The sequence below is a fragment of the Pantherophis guttatus genome, chromosome 2 (assembly GCF_059756535.1).
Source record: "Pantherophis guttatus breed Tessera chromosome 2, ASM5975653v1, whole genome shotgun sequence".
In the NCBI taxonomy this organism is placed as follows: Eukaryota; Metazoa; Chordata; class Lepidosauria; order Squamata; family Colubridae; genus Pantherophis; species Pantherophis guttatus.
This window is the reverse complement of record NC_142064.1, coordinates 281359828-281378095: the sequence shown is the minus strand read 5'-3', so window position 1 is coordinate 281378095 and position 18268 is coordinate 281359828.

Genomic DNA, 18268 nt, shown 5'->3' with positions numbered 1-18268 from the left:
TACATCTCTACCCCAGACCATCCCAATGATGCCCTTGACGTAATGTCCCAGTGCCTGGAGGCCCTGCGGATCTGGATGGGGAGAAATAAACTGAAACTCAAACCCTCCAAGACCGAGTGACTGTGGCTTCCGGCAACCTGGTATAGTCAGCTGGTTCCATTTCTGACTATTGGGGGCGAGACCTTGGCCCCCTCAGAGAGGGCTCGCAACTTGGGTGTTCTCCTGGATGCATGGCTGTCTTTGGAAGATCACATGATGGCCATGGCCAGGGGAGCTTTCTATCGGGTTCGCCTGATGCATCAGTTGTGTCCCTTTCTGGACCGGGATGCCCTGCGCACGGTCACTCATGCCCTCATCCCATCCCGTCTGGACTACTGCAACACTCTCTACATGGGTCTCCCCTTGAGGAGCACTCGGAAACTCCAACTGGTCCAGAATGCGGCCGCGTGGGTGGTTATGGGTGCGACTCGGCGCACCCATGTAACACCCCTCCTGTGCGAGCTGCATTGGTTCCCGGTGGTCTTCCGGGTGTGATTCAAGGTGTTGGTTACCACGTTTAAAGCACTCCATGGCTTAGGACCGGGGTATATACGAGACCTCCTACTGCCATCAACAACCTCCCACTGGCCAATACACTCCCACAGAGGGGATCTCGTCAGGCTTCCGTCAGCCAAACAATGCTGACTGGCGACACCCAGGGGGAGAGCCTTCTCTGTGGGGGCACCAGCCCTCTGGAATGAGCTGCCCCTAGAGCTTCGTCTTAGCTCCGACCTGCGTACTTCTCGCCGTGCCCTTAAGACCCTTCTGTTCTAGCAAGTCGGACTGCCCTAGTACGAATTTTATAATGGGTGTATGTGTGTTTTAATTCACGGGCCAAATTTTATATATTTGATTTTAATTGGTTTTAAATTTTATAAATCTATGTGTTTTAATATGGCTGAGTCCTTCGGGAAAAGGGACTTCAATAACAATAAACTTCAAACTTCATCTTTATTCCACTGTTAATCCCAGCGAAATCATCTTTATTTTTCTCACTGCTAATCTCAGTGTAATCATTTTTATTCACTGTTAATCCCAGTGTAATCATCTTTATTTTTCTCACTGTTAATCCCAGTGTACTCATCTTTATTCCACTGTTAATCCCAGTGTAATCATCTTTATCTTTCTCACTGTTAATCTCAATGTAATCATTTTTATTCCACTGTTAATCCCAGTGTAATCATCTTTATCTTTCTCATTGTCAATCTCAATGTAATCATCTTTATTCACTGTTAATCCCAGTGTAATCATCTTTATTCCACTGTTAATCCCAGTGTAATCATCTTTATTTTTCTCACTGTTAATTAATTAATTTATTTATTTATTAATCAAATTTCTATACCGCTCTACTCCCGAAGGACTCAGGGCGGTGAACAGCCAAGATAAAATACAGATAATACAAATATTAAAAATCCCTTAAAATTATTAAATATTAAAAATATTCAAATTATAACAATTGTTAGAAGTATTTAAACTATATCCTAGTTCTTATAACCATCAACTCCCTTTTTAAAAAAAAAAAATTATTGAAAATTATTAAAAAATACCAAAAAAAGTGTATAACAATATGGATAGAATTGCAGAGAGTAATATAATATATAGAGTTTTAAAGCATCAATTTTCGCCTAGAGAAAGTACAAACGTCGATTAAACCAACTCATCAAAAGAAAGAAAAGTTTATCCAGAAGAAAAAATTCTCAACTGCCATGCAATGCTCCTATAAATATTTACCCATGTTCACATTAAGGTTAATATTTTCATTCTTCTTAAGATTTCTTTTTTTGCAGCCAAGCATACCATCTGTCCCAGCTCCTATATAACCCCGATTCTTGTCTATCTCGCAAAAGTCCAGTAATCTTATCTGCTTCTGCACAGTCCATGATCTTTGCGGTTAATATAGCCTCCAATGGAATATTTTTGGATTTCCATTCTTGCGCAAACGAGATCCTGGCTGCAATGATGATGTGGAGAGCGAGATACCAATTAGATTTGTTTAAGTTCTCTGGTTTCAACTTCCTCAAGTAGTATCTTTTAACATCTTAATAAAAAATTAAGATGAATTAAAAATGAATTAAAAATTGTTTTGTAGTTAGTAAAAAGAACTTGATTGCATTGAAATGTTTGGCTAGGATGATATTAGCTAATATTAATTTGAGAGTGAGCTTAACTCTCGGTTAGTCTTGTTTGTTGTTTGGTTTTAGTCCTGTATTTAGGTGTTTCTATGTTTTGCTTCCTATATTGCTTTTCAACCATTATTGTGTGTGTTAATTTTATTGTAAATATTTAATAAAGATTATTTTTAAAAAAAAAAATGAATTAAAAGATTCATTATATCCATTGCTATATTTCTTTTAATATAATCTATTTTCCATATATTTTAGCTCCAATCCCTATTTCATTTCTAAATATCTGTAACATAGTTCTTCTTATATTTGTTTATCTCAATATAGTCATTTTATAAATCCAGGTCCTGGACTTCTTTAAATTTCTTAATACTTTCCAACCTTTTATTCTTTTATCAGTCAGTATTAATCTCCATATAATCATCATTATATCAATTATTAATCTCAGTGTAATCATCATTATGTTATTGTTAATCTCAATATAATCTCTAGAGACCTCCTTTTTATTAGTAGTATGCACATATTCAATTATTTGTTCATATTTAATCACAATATCTTTATCTTCTTTATTTTCCACTTCTATGTCTTATTTCTCCATCTTCATTTTCTTGTCCATACATGTATACTCCTTTTCAATTTTTATATCCTCAAATTTTGTCCCCTGTGCAATATTATAGTTATTTCTTTTATTTCCGTTCTCCAAATCAAATAGTTGCTCCAATTATAAAAGTTCCATTGTATTCCCTTCTATTTCTTTTTTTATTCCTCCAAAAGTCAAGCCTCTTGTAAACAAGAAAACCCTCCTCCACAAGTTCTCACATCTATTATCTGGTGAAGTTCACAATTTTCCAAAACAAAGAACCAAGTTGCAATGTTCCTTTTTACTCCAGATGGTGTCTCTCTGCAATCCACAATTTCCAATTGCTTAATAAGTATCCATTTTGTTTCCATTACATCACGATCTTACTTGACTTCTCTTTTTACTTTTTCAATTTAAAAATATCAAATCATATTTAAAGTCCAGTCCAAATTCAAATAGCTCTTCTCACTTTTTTCTTTTTTCCCCTTTATTTATACATACTTTTTTTTCTTCTTAAAGCTTATTATCCATTCTTTTTGTTTTTCTTGCCATTTAAAAAAGAAAAAAAAGGATCTCTTTATTTCTTTCCAATCCTTCAACCACATCTAATTATTTGAAGTTTCCATTTAGTTTGTTCAGAAATCAATTTTCAATTGGGTTTTTGTCTCTTCCAAATTATGTTTCAAAATCCTCTTTGCCCCCATGCTCCTTAGCCGCTATTTCACATAAGGGGTCTTATAGTTGTAAAATATTTCTCTTGTTGTTATTCAAGCCTGAGTTGGCTGTCACTCACCCGGCTTCAAAAAGACTCTGTTCTGTTTCTTTCTTCTCTCCAGTTCTATACTTAGCCCGGTTGTCCCAGCTTCATGGCAGCCACCATGGCTGCCGCCCGCCGCCGACTCCTCACAGAGAGTACCCTCTGACCTCCAAGGAACTTGCCTGTTTCTCTTCGTCATCCGAGGTGTATCTCTTTTTTCCCCGTCCCTGCAGGACGGTTCCAGTCCGAAGACCTATCGGCAGTGGTTCGGCAGCCGGGGTTTTCACGGCACTCATCAGAGACCTTTATTTCCCTGACTGCCTCGATGCGATGCCAAACCGGAAGGCTCTAAGCACCCACAACTTCTGAAGGCAAGCTGTTCCACTGATTAATTGTCCTCACTGTTAGGAACTTTCTGCTTAATTCCAGGTTGCTTCTCTCCTTGGTTAGTTTCCACCCATTGTTTCTTGACTTGACTTTTGATATTTTGGAAAATAAGTTGACCCCCTCCTCTTTGTAGCAGTCCCTCAAATACTGAAAGATTGCTTTCATGTTCCCTCTAGTCCTTCTTTTCTGTAAACTATCTCAGAGATCTGGAGGTCAAAAAGCCACATCAACATAGAGTGCATCCACACAACCAGAAGAAGGGAAATCATGTCTCTTCAAACCAGGGGTGGGCTTCAAAAATTTTAGCAAGGGGTTCTCTGTCTGGTTTCTGGGTGGGCGTAGCCACGGTGGGCATGGCCTAGTAGGCCTCCTGCAACACGGCAGGGGGGCGTTTTTGCCCTCCCCAGGCTCTGGAGGCTTTTCTTGGGCCTCCAGGAGGGCGAAAATGGCCTCCCCCCGGGTCTTGAGGACCTCTGGAGGCTAGAAATGGGCCCATTTCCAGCCTTCCCAAACTTCTGGTAGGCCCGTTTTTTGCTTTCCCTGAGTGTGTGCCCTGCCCTTACCTACATCCAAAACAGGCTGCATGGGGACTCCTGGGAGGGGTGGGCTGGGCTAGGCCAGCCAGGTGTGGGATTTGGGGGTTCTCTGAACTGCACAAAATCATAGCTGGAGGTTCTCCCGAACCCCTGTAAACCCCCAGCAGCCCACCCCTGCTTCAAACCAGTTTTTTGGCGGGCATGGCAACGAATTGATGTCAAGAAAAAAATTCTATTGGCCCTCTATCTTTCTCCGAGGGGTGAAATGCTACTGGTTCGCTCCGGTTCTGGTAAACTAGTAGTAAAAAAGTGCTTGAAAAAGTAAAAAAAAAAAGTTACGACGATCACAGCTGTATGTGCAATTTTCGGAACCTTTTTTCTTTTACTTTTTTAAAGCATTGTTTTACTACCCGAACCGGTAGTAAAAAAATGCTTAAAAAGTTAAAAAAAAAAGTTGGCCATGGCCACCCAGTCACATAACCCCCCACAAAGCCATGCCCACAAAGCCACGACTACAGAACCGGTACCAAAAAAAAAAATTACATTTCACCACTGCTTTCTCCATATTAACATTTAAAAACATTCCATGTTTTCAACCTAGAGTGGCACCAAACTCCATAGCTCTAGGTGAACTTACCCAGCAGCCCATGCAGAAAAAAAAACCATGTTGAAGAGCAGCAGAAATCAACAATAATACTGTGTTTTCCTCCAGCATCATTTTCTGGACACGTCCTGACCACAACCGATAGAGAACCCTGCCCTCAGGGGCATATCTGTAATTTTTCACTAACATGCTGTACTCTGTCTTCTTTTCTGCAAATGGAGCCAAGGAAGGAGTTCATCATCCCCAGAGGAAAAGTTGCTTCCCACTGTAATTATCACCATCCTGCTCTTTGAGATGTCTTCTACTTCTCCAGTAACTGATGTAAACAGCAGACTGAAGCAACAGGGAGGGAGGTTGCCTCAAGGAAAGGATAAAGGTTTTAGGTCACACTCTGTGTTATCTGAATTTTAGGACAGGTAGGGGCTGTGCTGTTAAATGTACCTTTCTCTCTTTTCCAGGTGAAGCTTGGTTTGTCTCTGTCTGAATCAGGAAAGTCACTGGCTTTTATGAGAGGGCTTTTAATTCTTCCTGTTCTTGCTTAGAAACAGGAAAGTAATTGATTCAGCCCTACGAATGATGGCCCTCCTGCTTCTGCTTTTGATGCTGCTGTTGTCCCAGCCTGTCTCGGGGAAGCTGAGAATGAAATGCCCGTTGAGTTTAGAGCACAGGGGTGCAAAAAAACCATGGAGTTATTACAGACCAGGAGATCATTTCATTAACATAATCCTCGGTACATCAAAACTGGTGCATATAATGCTTCCTTTCAACACAGAGCCTTCTAATCAGTTTCACTCGTAAGTCATCCAGGATAATGCAGTTGCATTCCCTCCAATTATAATTCGAACACTCTCATTTTCTTCTCCTTATTCCACTGGCTCCTATATTGCAGCACATGTCCTATCTACTTTACTGAATCATGTTGATTTCCATGCTTTCTTTGTCTTATTTTAAGGAAAAGACTCAAGTCCAAAGATGGGACAGAAAAAAAGTCCACATTATTTTCCTCTCCCTGTTCAGTCTTGAATTTGTGATTTGAATACTGTATTGACTTTTGTTTAAATTAGTGATTATTGTGGTTTCTCCCTGCCCAGCTCATTTCAAATACAACTACTCATTGATATTTACTTCCCGATCCTAATAGAAATACAGGATGACTTATTTTTTACAATTGGTTTCTGAGTCATTTTGAAACATCCTCTTCCTTCTGTGGTGATTCCACTTTAATCATTCATTTATTTGTGACCTTGGTTACTGGCCAGATGAAAATTAGTATTGTTACAAATATTGGTGCATTTGCGATTCTTAACCCAGGAGGGGGGCTGTATCAATTCCATCTCCCCAACATTCATTAAAATTAAATGGAGATGGTGAGTATCATTTGTCTCTGGGTTTGGAGTCAATGTTGGCTTAAGATTCTGTAGGCTTCAAGAAACAAAATGGATTACATTGAAAAACAAATATGTTGTTGGTTCTGTTGATGATGATAGAATAGAGTAGAATAGAGTAGAGTAGAGTAGAGTAGAGTAGAGTAGAGTAGAGTAGAGTAGAGTAGAGTAGAGTAGAATTCTTTATTGGCCAAGTGTGATTGGACACACAAGGAATTTCTCTTTGGTGTATATACTCTCAGTGTACATAAAAAGACAAGATACATTCGTCAAGAATCATAAGGTACAACACAATGATAGTCATAGGGTACAAATAAGCAATCAAATCATATTAGGAAAAAGCCAATATAAATCGTAAGGATATCAGCGACAAGGTTACAGTCATACAGTCATAAGTGGGAGGATATGGGTGATAGGAATGATGAGAAGATTAATAGTAATGCAGACTTAGTGAATAGTTTGACAGTGTTTAGGAAATTATTTGTTTAGCAGATTGATGGCATTTGGGAAAAAACTGTTCTTGTGACTAGTTGTTCTGATGTGCCGTACTCTATAGCGTTGTTCTGAGGGTAGGAGTTGAAACAGTTGATATCAAGGATGTGAGGGGTCTGTAATTATTTTCACAGCCCTCTTTTTGACTCGTGCAGTATACAGGTCCTCAATGGAAGGCAGGTTGGAAGCCATGTTTTTTTCTGCACTTCTAATTATCCTCTGAAGTCTGTGTTTGTCTCGTTGGGTTGCAGAACCAAACCAGACAGTTATAGAGGTGCAGGTGACAGACTCAATAATTCCTTTGTAGAACTGGATCAGCAGCTCCTTGGGCAGTTTGAGCTTTCTGAGTTAGCACAGAAAGATCATTCTTTGTTGTGCTTTTTTGATGACGTTTTTGATGTTGGGTGTCCATAGCAATAGCACTTAGATTTACATATCACTTCACAGTGCTTTACAGCCCCCTCTAAGCGGTTTACAGAGTTGGCAGTTTGCCCCCAATAATCTGGCTCCACATTTTACCGACCTTGGAAGGATGGATAATAATGATCATTTTTACAGGAGTTTATCTATTGCTCATTCAGAAGTGCAATGCTTCATTTTCACTAGTCAAGCAAAGATATATTTAAAAATATAAAATGTAATTTAAGATTGATGATGGTGGTGGTGATGATGATAAAATGAACATTTTTTACACTAGATTATCCTCTGATCAGTCTAGAATCCTACGCCATATTTTTGCTATTCAAATGGTCAGTAAGAATTCCCCACTCCTGCACAATCTCACACTTGGCTACAACATCCATGACAACTATTTCAGCACTCTTGGAACATCAGATGCCTTGCTGGACATCCTCTCTACAGGAGAAGCCAATGTTCCCAACTACAGCTGTGGAAAGAAGGACAACCATTTGGCTCTTTTTGATCACACTGCCACTGATATCTCCATCCAGATATCAACATTAATAGCCCCCTACAAAATCCCACAGGTTTGTATGTCTGCCTCTCTATCTAGTAAATTGGGTGGATTGGTAGGATGGGTAAGCGATAAATCCAACTATATCTCCTCTGTGGAATTCAATCAATCAATCAATCAGAATAGAGCTGGAAGGGATCTTGGAGATCTGCTAGTCCAATCCCCTTCTCAAGCAGGAGACCCTACACCATTTCAGACAACTGGATGTCCAGTCTCTTCTTAAAAATCTCCAGTGAGATTTTTAAGATTTCCAGAAGCCTCCACAACTTCTGAAAGCAGTTCCGGTGTTTAATTGTTTTCACTGTAAGGAAGTTTCTCCTAAATTCCAGGTTGCTTCTCTCTTTGATTAGTTTCTATCTATTGTTTCTTGCCTTGCCTTCTGGTGCTTTGGAAAATAAGTTGGACCCCTCTTTTTGTAGCAACTTCTCAAATACTGGAACACCGCTATCATGTCAGCCCTACTCCTTCTTTTCTCTAGACTAGCCATACCCAACTCCTGCCACCGTTCATAAAACTGTATGTTTTAGTCTAAGTCATCTGAGTTGCTCTTCTCTGCATTTTTTCCAAAGTCTCAACATATTTTTTGTAACACGGTGACCAAAACTGGATGCAGTATTCTAGGTGTGGTCTTACTAAGGATTTGTTAGACCTTACCAATACGTCATGTGAATTCAAGAGCTGTTTTTCTCCATGGCCTCTCAAGGTGTGTTGTCTAGGGATGGGATTGATAGTGTGTGTGTGTGTGTGTGTGTGTGTGTGAAGCACCCAAGCAGCCATATAATTTCATGACAACATCCCTATTGCTTTGGGGGCTTCTCCTGCACACTTGTGAAGGTGAGGAGGGGCTTTGTGTCCAATCAAAGGGTCTTCTGTAGAAAAGGAAGCACAGATGGAAAGCTTTCATTTTCTATATCCACTTAGCCAAAATAATATTTTCAATGATATACAAATTTCAGGTTTGTGAAAAGAATCCCAATGGCTTATATTACCTAAAGTTTATAAGAAATATGTGTTTGTGGACAAGTACAAACATATTAATATATTATATTATTATATTAATAATTAATAAAAGTACAAGCATATTAATCAATATGTCAACTATTTTTCACCCTAATCAGTCTATGACCAAATTCAATACAAAGGACTTGAAGAGCAACAAAGCTCCTGGAAAGGATTTTTTATTGGCTGGATGATTCAAGAAATATCCCAATCTGTGGGACCTGCTATTTGCAGGTTCTTCTCCACAAATAAATAATAGATTCGTCTAATAGATATTATGGCTAAAAACAATATCTTGTTCCTCTTGAATAAAGTTCAGAGTGGAAAGATGAAGGAGAACAAAGAATAAGAAGGATTTAGGCACAGATAATCCATTGTTGACAATTGCTTTGTCATGAACTGTGTAATCAGAGGTGGTATTCAGCCAGTTCGGACTGGTTCGGGTGAACCAGTAGTGGAAATCACGGGCTATATGAAGTTTTTGAGGCCATGCGCATTTGCTGAAGTGGCATGTGCCCTCATATTTGCGAACCGGTAGGGAAAGTACCAGCCTGCATGTAATCCCACAATATGTCAGTCAGGGGAAATCAAGGTTTGTTGTCTCCATAAATCTTATTAATACTTATTAATAAAGCAAGCTGAAAAGTTATGGTTTTTAGAAACTGACATCAGTTGGTTGAGTTGGATTTACTGAATGCCAATAACTGACCCCCAAATACAGCTTTCTTCATATTTTTTCCCAGATCTGTTCAATTGCTGCAGAAGCTCTGAATGATAAAAGACAATTCCCTTATTTCTACCAGACGCTCCCCAAATTAGTGATTCTCTATCCAGGAATTGTCCAACTGCTCCTCCATTTTGGATGGTCTTTGATTGGTCTCTTTGCTTCAGACACAGACAATGGAGTGAACTTCATGAGGACTTTGACACCTCTGCTTGTCAGGAATGGGATTTGTATTGTTATATCACAACTTTTATCAACCCCTGCACGTACAGCAGCCCTCAGGGATGCCATCTCCAAGTGGAAACAAGTCAATGTCTTTGTTCACTTTGCAGACTATTTTTCGCTTTCGGACAGAATTTTTCTTTTCCATTCAATACTTCAAGGTTTGCCAGAACCCATTGAAGTAAAAGTCTGGCTATATGCAGGCTATGGGGAAATGCAAATAGGAAGCCACATATTTCTCAAATATGTCCATAGTGTTTGGAACTACAGTTTTCAGTGGAAAAAAACACCAAATGATGGTTCCTTCGAACCAGATTTCTTTCTGGAACCAAAGTTCACTAAACAGTCTTTTCAGTGTTGTTTTTCAAAAGACAACATTTCTGTCAAGGGCCGGACAAGATGCACTCAGACATCACCACTGAACACCAACGTGGAAAGGAACAGGATGTGGATCCTGTATAACCGCCATACTTATGCTATGATGAATATTATGGCCCATGCCTTGAATGCTGCTTATTCCTCCATATTCAAGAGGAGAAGGAAAGAGGGAGAAGAGAGGCTGGGGACTCGAAGGCTGAAGCCATGGCAGGTATGGAGTCCCGACAAAGATCCATGAAACTTATTTTCTTTGGAGAAGGAATACAAAGGAGGCAGGGAACCATTTCAACCGTTTTTTGGTTCAAAAAGCCAACACATTTGACCAACTCAAACCACTTGCGGATAATTTTCCAAAGAGCGGGTACCATGACATGTACTTTTTGATATTAAGACAGTATTAATTTTACAAAGTGTGTATGCATTTTTAAATAAATTCCTGTCCTTATGAATTTGCGATTAGCATTTTGGAATTTTATGTTCATAAATTTGAAGGAGGCCCTGAGGCCATCTAGTACAACCCCTCCTGCCTGCCAAAATTCCAGTTAAAGCTTCTTTAAGTAATGGCTGCTGGATCTTTGCATTAAAGCAATCAGTGAAGAGGAAACTTGAACTTCTCTGGTTCACTAGATCAGCTTTAAAATTGTTCCTCCTTTTAGGATGTTTTTCATCTCATTCAGCCAGAATCTCTTCTCTTGTGACTGAGCTCATTTTTACCATGTCCAACTCTGAGACAGGGGTGTCAAACTCAAGGCCTGTGGGCCAGATCTGGCCTCTGGGCTGTTTAGATCTGGCCTGTGAGGCTGCCCTGGAAAGAGTGAAGGACCGGCCAATGGTACCTCTACCAGTGAAAATGGAGCTTGGGAGGGCTGCACTTCTGGACTCCATTTTCGTCACAATGGCCTCCTATAGCCCTCTGCCACCTCTGTTTTTGGATCCCCCCAGCCCTGCCCAGGCCGCCACTGGTGCCCCCAAACAAGTTACATCAAGCTGGCCATGCCCACCCTGGCCACACCCACCCCACCCTTGTCCACCCAGCCCCCCGAGGTGAAACAAAACCCTGATGCAGCCCTCCATGAAATCGAGATTGATACTCCTGCTCTGGAATAACAGTAAACATCTGTTATTTTTCCTTTGGGGAAAGGAAATGCCCTGGAGTTTGATTTGTGAGGGATGTGTTACTTGGAACCTGACATGTAACATCTTTCAGCTATTGGAAGAGTGCTGTATTCTCCTTTCTCCAGCCAAGATATTTTGTCCATTGTAAAAGGTGCTCCTAGATTCCTTCTGATTTTCATCCCCATAGATGAACATGACTCCTCTCCTGTTGCCTTTCTTCCAGGCTAAGACCAGCTCCTTTGATCTCTTCCTTGATTTCATTGCCCATCTCTAAAGCTGATCCAGTAGTTGTGCAATGTCTTCTCAAAGGTGGGAGGCCTGCAAGGGGACTTTGTACTTGAGTCAATTTTTCTCCAAACCTGCACATTTTCTTCTAAGATTTTTATCAATGCATTTGCCTTCTTTCCATGAGCATCACACGGCCAACTCACATTTGGTTTGCAATCTACTATTTTGAGATCATTTCCACAAATATTCTTATCAAGTGTAGTTAGACAGAGATGTGGACATGGACATAGAATTATAGACCTGAAATGGACCTTGAGGCCTTCTAGTCCAACCCCCTACTCAAGCAGGAGACTCTATACCATTTCAGACATATGGTTTTCCAGTCTCTTTTTGGAAGCCATCAGTGATGGAGCACGTACAACTTTTGAAGGCTACTCCAGACTAGTATTTCTGCTTTTAACATTCCTGGATATTTTTCTTCTAGTTCCATTCATTTTTGAAGAAGAATGAGTTTTGCAATCTTTCCCACATTAAAATATACTTGGACCAAAATGGTGATGTGGCAGCAGATCTGGACATCGTAAGCTTGATAGTTCTCTCCAGGGAGGATCCCATTAAAGAGCAACTAGGGGTTTTTATAAGACAGAGACTTACTATCGATCAAGATGCTATTTCACAACTAAAGTTGCTCAACAAGGTGAATTAAATATTTGTGTCTTTTCTCTGTTTTCCAAAGTCTTAGGGAACATTTCAAGTAGCTAAGCCTATTCACCAAATAGGCTTCAGTGAAAATTGAATTTGGGGAGTAGAATCCTTCTAATTTTAAAAAATGTTTTAGGAGGCATCAATATAATTGGCAAGGTGTCCTTTAGATGCCGTGATATGAAACATGGTTTTAAATTGATTCAGCCGTGTCCAACTTGGGATGCTGGGTGATGATGGCTATCTTGTGTGCCCTGTGCAAACTAGTATCTGTATAAAACTGCTGAAAGGGGACATCAAGTGCTAGGGATTTTGGTGCTCATAGCACCAACTTGTCTTGTTTCCTTGCTTAAAATTAGCAAAATGGAATGCAAGTCTTTTGACCACTACCCACGTTCCTGATGGAGTGAATGAGGCAAGGATAACTCTAATCATGGGTGAATGCAGTTCCTGTTGATACCATTGGGAATTCAGATTTAACTGCCATGGTTGGGCAAGCTTATCTTCTTAAAGAGACCATATATGTCAGAATTTTCCATACTTGTCTTTCATGCCATGGGGACAGACGAATAGGCCTTCTGCTCCTGAGGAGAAGGTCCAAGGCTTTCAGTTCACATAATATCCTAATGATAGTTCTGATGTGCCCTGACCCAGAAAACTGAAGCACTGAAACATGACTTGATCCAAAGAAAAACCCTTCTTCATATTGGAAGAAATGACGGACAAATTGGGGGAGGGGAGAGTTACTTAGATTGGCTCTTTAGCTTATAACCTCATAAGGAACATCCTTGAATGCAGTTGTTTATTTTGATTATTAGCTACCTTAAGTCTCTCTGGGAAAAAGGAGTCTCCAAATGTAAGTAATAATCAATATAGCTCTGCATTTTCATGCCAGTTGGTGTTACCTAACAGTGGTTTTTTAGGTTTTAGGTTTTATTTGATTTGTATACCGCCCTACTCCCGAAGGACTCAGGGCAGTGAACAGCCAACAATAAAATACATAAATACACAAAATTTAAAAACCCGATAAAATCAAATTAAACATTTTGGCCCAGACAAATTAAAATACCCCAATAATTTAAAAACAGATTAAAATTTACATATTTTAAAAAGGGAAGAGATCAGGCCAAGCCTGCTTGATGGAATAAAAAGGTCTTCACAGCACGGCGGAAGGAACACAGATCCGGGATCCTCCGTATCTCCGGGGGGAGCTCATTCCAGATGGTAGGTGCCCCCACAGAGAAGGCTCTCCCCTAGGGGCCGCCAGTCGACACTGTTTGGCTGACGGCACCCGGAGGAGTCCCTCTCTATGAGAGCGTACTGGCCGGTGGGAGGCTATTGGTGGTAGTAGGCGGTCCCGTAAATAACCAGGCCCTAAGCCATGGAGCGCTTTAAAGGTGGTAACCAAAACCTTGAAGCGCACCCGGAAGACCACCGGGAGCCAGTGCAGCTCGCGCAGGAGAGGTGTTACATGGGAGCGCCATGACGCTCCCATTACCACCCGCGCGGCTGCACTCTGCACCAGTTGGAGCCTCCGGGTGCTCCTCAAGGGGAGCCCCATGTAGAGAGCATTACAATAATCCAGGCGGGAGGTGACGAGGGCATGAGTGACCGTGCGTAACGAGTCCCGATCCAGAAAGGGACGCAACTGTCTAATCAGGCGGACCTGATAAAAAATCCTCCCGGTCACGGCCGTCAAGTGCTCTTCTAAAGACAGCCGTGAATCCAGGAGGACGCCCAAGTTGCGAGCCCTCTCCGTGGGGGCCAATGATTCGCCCCCAATAGTCAGTGATGGCGTCAACTGGCTATATCGGGACGTCGGAAACCACAGCCACTCGGTCTTGGATGGGTTGAGCCTGAGCCTGTTCCTCCCCATCCAGATCCGTACGGCCTCCAGGCACCGGGACATCACTTCAAGGGCATCGTTGGGGTGATCCGGGGTGGAGATGTACAGCTGGGTGTCATCAGCGTACTGATGGTACTCCACCCCGAAACCACGGATGATCTCGCCCAGCGGCTTCACATAAATGTTGAACAGGAGAGGTGAGAGGACCGACCCTTGCGGCACCCCACATATGAGGGGCCTCAGGGTCGACCTCTGTCCCCCTGTCAACACGGACTGCGACCGGTCAGAGAGAAAGGAGGAGAACCACCGCAACACGGTGCCTCCCACCCCTAACTCTTCCAACCGGTGCAGCATGATACCATGGTCGATGGTATCAAAAGCCGCTGAGAGATCTAACAGGACCAGGACAGAGGAGCACCCCCTGTCCCGAGCCCTCCAGAGATCATCAACCAACGCGACCAATGCCGTTTCCATGCTGTACCCGGGCCTGAAGCCCGACTGGAATGGATCCAGATACGTCGTTTCATCCAGGTGCTGGGGAAGCTGTTGCGCAACCACACTCTCAACAACCTTTGCCACAAAACGAAGGTTGGAGACCGGACGATAATTTACCAACATTGCCGGGTCCAGGGAAGGCTTCTTGAGGAGAGGCCTCACCACCGCCTCTTTCAAGGCAGCAGGAAAGACACCCTCACCCAGCGAAGCATTTATAATCCCCTGGAACCAGCCTCGTGTCACCTCCTGAGAAGCCAGCACTAACCAGGAGGGACACGGGTCCAATAAACAAGTGGTCGCGTTCAGTCTACCCAGAATCCTGTCCACGTCCTCAGGGGTCACAGGATCAAACTCATCCCAGATAACATTCTCAAGACCTGCCCCAGTCCCTCCCCCTGAGACTATCCAGTCGGAGTCCTTTTTCAACAGAAAGGAACTTTTTTTGGATACCTAACTTGACCTTAGAACAGGGGTGTCGAACTCAAGGCTCAGGGTCTGGATCTGGTCCATGGGGTGCTTTCATCTGTCACACGGGCCCACCCTGGAAACAGTGAAAGACTAGCCCAGCGTACAGCCTTCCTGAGCTCCATTTTCACTGGCAAAGGGCTGCAGGAGGCTGTTGCAGCCGCAAATAGAGCATGGGTGGGCCATTCACGGCCCCCATAAGCCCCATTTTTGCTGGCAGAGGGCTGCAGGAGGCCATTGCAGCAGAAAACGGAATCAGGGTGGGCCACGTGTGGCAGCCTCCCTGAGCTATGTTTTCTCTGGCAGAGGGCTGAAGGAGGCCATCATGGCTGAAAACGGAGCCTCAATGAGTGACATTGAGCTGGCCACGCCCCCTGGGGTCACTCATTGTGTTTGTCCCCCAAGATCAAACACAACCCTGATGCGTCCCTCAGTGAAATAGAGTTTGACATCCCTGCCTTAGAAACATCTCTTTCTGACACAGGGCTCCTACTCATGTCCCATGTGATGCAGCAAAAAATGAATGACTTACCCTTTTTAAGGGCACCTCATCTCCATCTCATCTCTCTACAGTTTCAAAAACTAGGCAGTCAGTTTAGTCTTAGTTCACCACCATATAAAATTAGCAAATAAATATACAAATAAACAGCAATAGCACTTAGACTTATATAGTGCTCCATAGTGTTTACAGCCCTTTCTAAGCACTTTAGAGAGTCAGCATATTGCCCCCAACAATCTCGTCCTTATTTTACCAATCTCAGAAAGCTGGAAAGCTGAGTCAACTTTGAGATAGTGAGGATCAAACTCCTGGCAGTGGACAGAGTCAGCCTTCAATTCTGCCTTCTAATCACTGCACCAAATCCATCCCTAATCTGTAACAATGTTTTCCTTTATATCTTAAATGGAAGGTTGTCCTGGTCCACTTACAAATGGGGGTGGGTTTGCAATGATATATGTCTTCTTCTTATGCCATATCCGTCATCAGATGTTGGTGATCATGTTGGCCAATATCCGATGACGATTATGGCACAAGAGAATGATGATAGAATGATACATGTGGTCTAGAAGAAACCTTCCCAAATCCTATTGGCCAGAAGTTTCTTCATCACATTTTTATTCTGTTTCAATAAATCTCGTAAAATAAAAAATTCACAAAGCTTTCAGAATATATTTCATTCTAAACTTTAATATGACTAAAGCATCATACTTTAAACTCATGGATACATGAAGAAATGAGGAATGCATGCTAATATAACAATATGGAGGAACCTCTAATTGTCATTTCATGCTTCAATCTTTTCTCAATTGCTTCTCTCCAGAATTTATTAAATAGAAGTGTCCTGTATTACAATGAGATATTCTAGAAGCAAAAGGAAGGAACTAAATCCGTGATAGCGAACCTATGGCACATGTGCCGCAGGTGGCACACAGAGCTGTAAGGGTGGGCACGCGAGCTCAGCCCCTCCAGCTGATTTTTGGGCCTTCTGGGACCACCGGAAGTCACCAAACAAACTGTCTCCGGCCCCTGGAGTGCCTCCATGGGGTGGGGAAGGCTGTTTTCGGCCTCCCAAGGCTCCTAGAAAGGCTCTGGAGCCTGGGGAGAGTAAGAAATGGGTCTACCAGGCCCATCGTGCCAAAGGCGGGGGAGTGCGGGGGGGTCGTGCACACATGCACGGAGGCGGGGCACATAGAATTCTGGGTGTGGGCACATGCGTGCATGACCTCCCCCCCTGCACTCCCCCACCTTTGGCACGATGTGCTTTTGGCACTGAACTAAGTGAAGAATCTGCTGGTAGTTAGATCCCCTGCAACATTGAGAGTTAGTTAAAAAAAAATTATTTACCTAAGCGAACAACTTACCTAAGCAACTACTTGACATATATTCATGTCTACCTCCATTTTTCAATGATGGTTATTTCTAACAAACTTCGTTTGGCATTCCTTTTTTTTTCCTTAGTCTCTGCCTCAGTCCAGATGTGTGGAAAATTGTGATCCTGGATTTTTCAAACAGGCTCGAGAAGGAGAGCCAGTTTGCTGCTATGACTGTGTTCCTTGTCCAGAAGGGACTATCTCCACTCAGGAAGGTGGGTCACACCAGAGGAAAGGGTGCTAGATTCATCTAGAGCATTTTGATCAATGTGCATTTTAAAAAAGACACATCGAAGGTTGATAATTTTGTGGTTCTTAATTTTCAAGGTGCCCAATTTCTTCCATAATAGGAGGGATAAGAAAAAGGTCTTGAGGGATGAGGTAGGAAGAGATAGAAGGGCACGGTGGATTGTGCAAGATCACTTGCATCAGAGGAAACTTCTCTTTTCTTGTCAGTTTGAACTGTCCTCCCATGATGACCGTTCTTAGGAACATCTGCATTCATTGAAATTCAGAAATGTTTTCAAATCAGTGGCCTTTGCTCAACCAAACCAAGTTTATATTACAGCCCAAAAGATATATGAATCAATCAATTCATTAATCAGTCAATCTTTATTAAGATCACGGAGCCCCCTAAGCAGAAAGATCTAATTCGGGGAACTATGGAGGGAGAGTGTTTGGGTTCAAGGGATGAGAGAAATACTATTCTGATCGAGGCTTCCCAAAAGCACGAAGCCAACTCCTCATCCCTTTTATTTAGTTTAAAGTGAATTCCTCTCCAGGAAAGTCCCGGCCAACAGTCTTTCAAGAGATTTCACAAGTTCAGACCTTTACCAGGCTTGGAGAGCTGCCAGGCTGATATCTTCCAAACGCCACTCTGTAGCAGGCAATACTTGGCAAGAAGTCTCCACTCGAATGAATTGAACTAATTGTCTCCTGCAAACTTCCCTCCCCTTTTGCTCCTCTTTATTCCCTATGGGAGGAGCCATTCATCATCCATCTGTAGCTTTACTCCTGAGTTGACCCTTGTTCCTTCGCTGTTCCCTTCTCCTGGCAACTCTGCGCATGCTCACACTGGGAACAGGCTGTTCTTCTGCCCCACTGATGTCCGACTTTGAAGGCAGTTGACAACTGTCAGACGGCCCTGACTCCATCTCTGCCTCTGATGCAGAGCACTCGGCAGAGCCTTCCCCAGACTCCAGGACTGGCCCATTTTCCTCTCCCAACCTCCTCACTGTCTGAATCTGCTGCCAGATCCGCTGGCGGGCAACAACAAATACACAAAGGAGACTTGCCCTAAAGAAGTGGGAGAGGTCATCTGTGTGAAAGAAGGAACATAAATTAAATT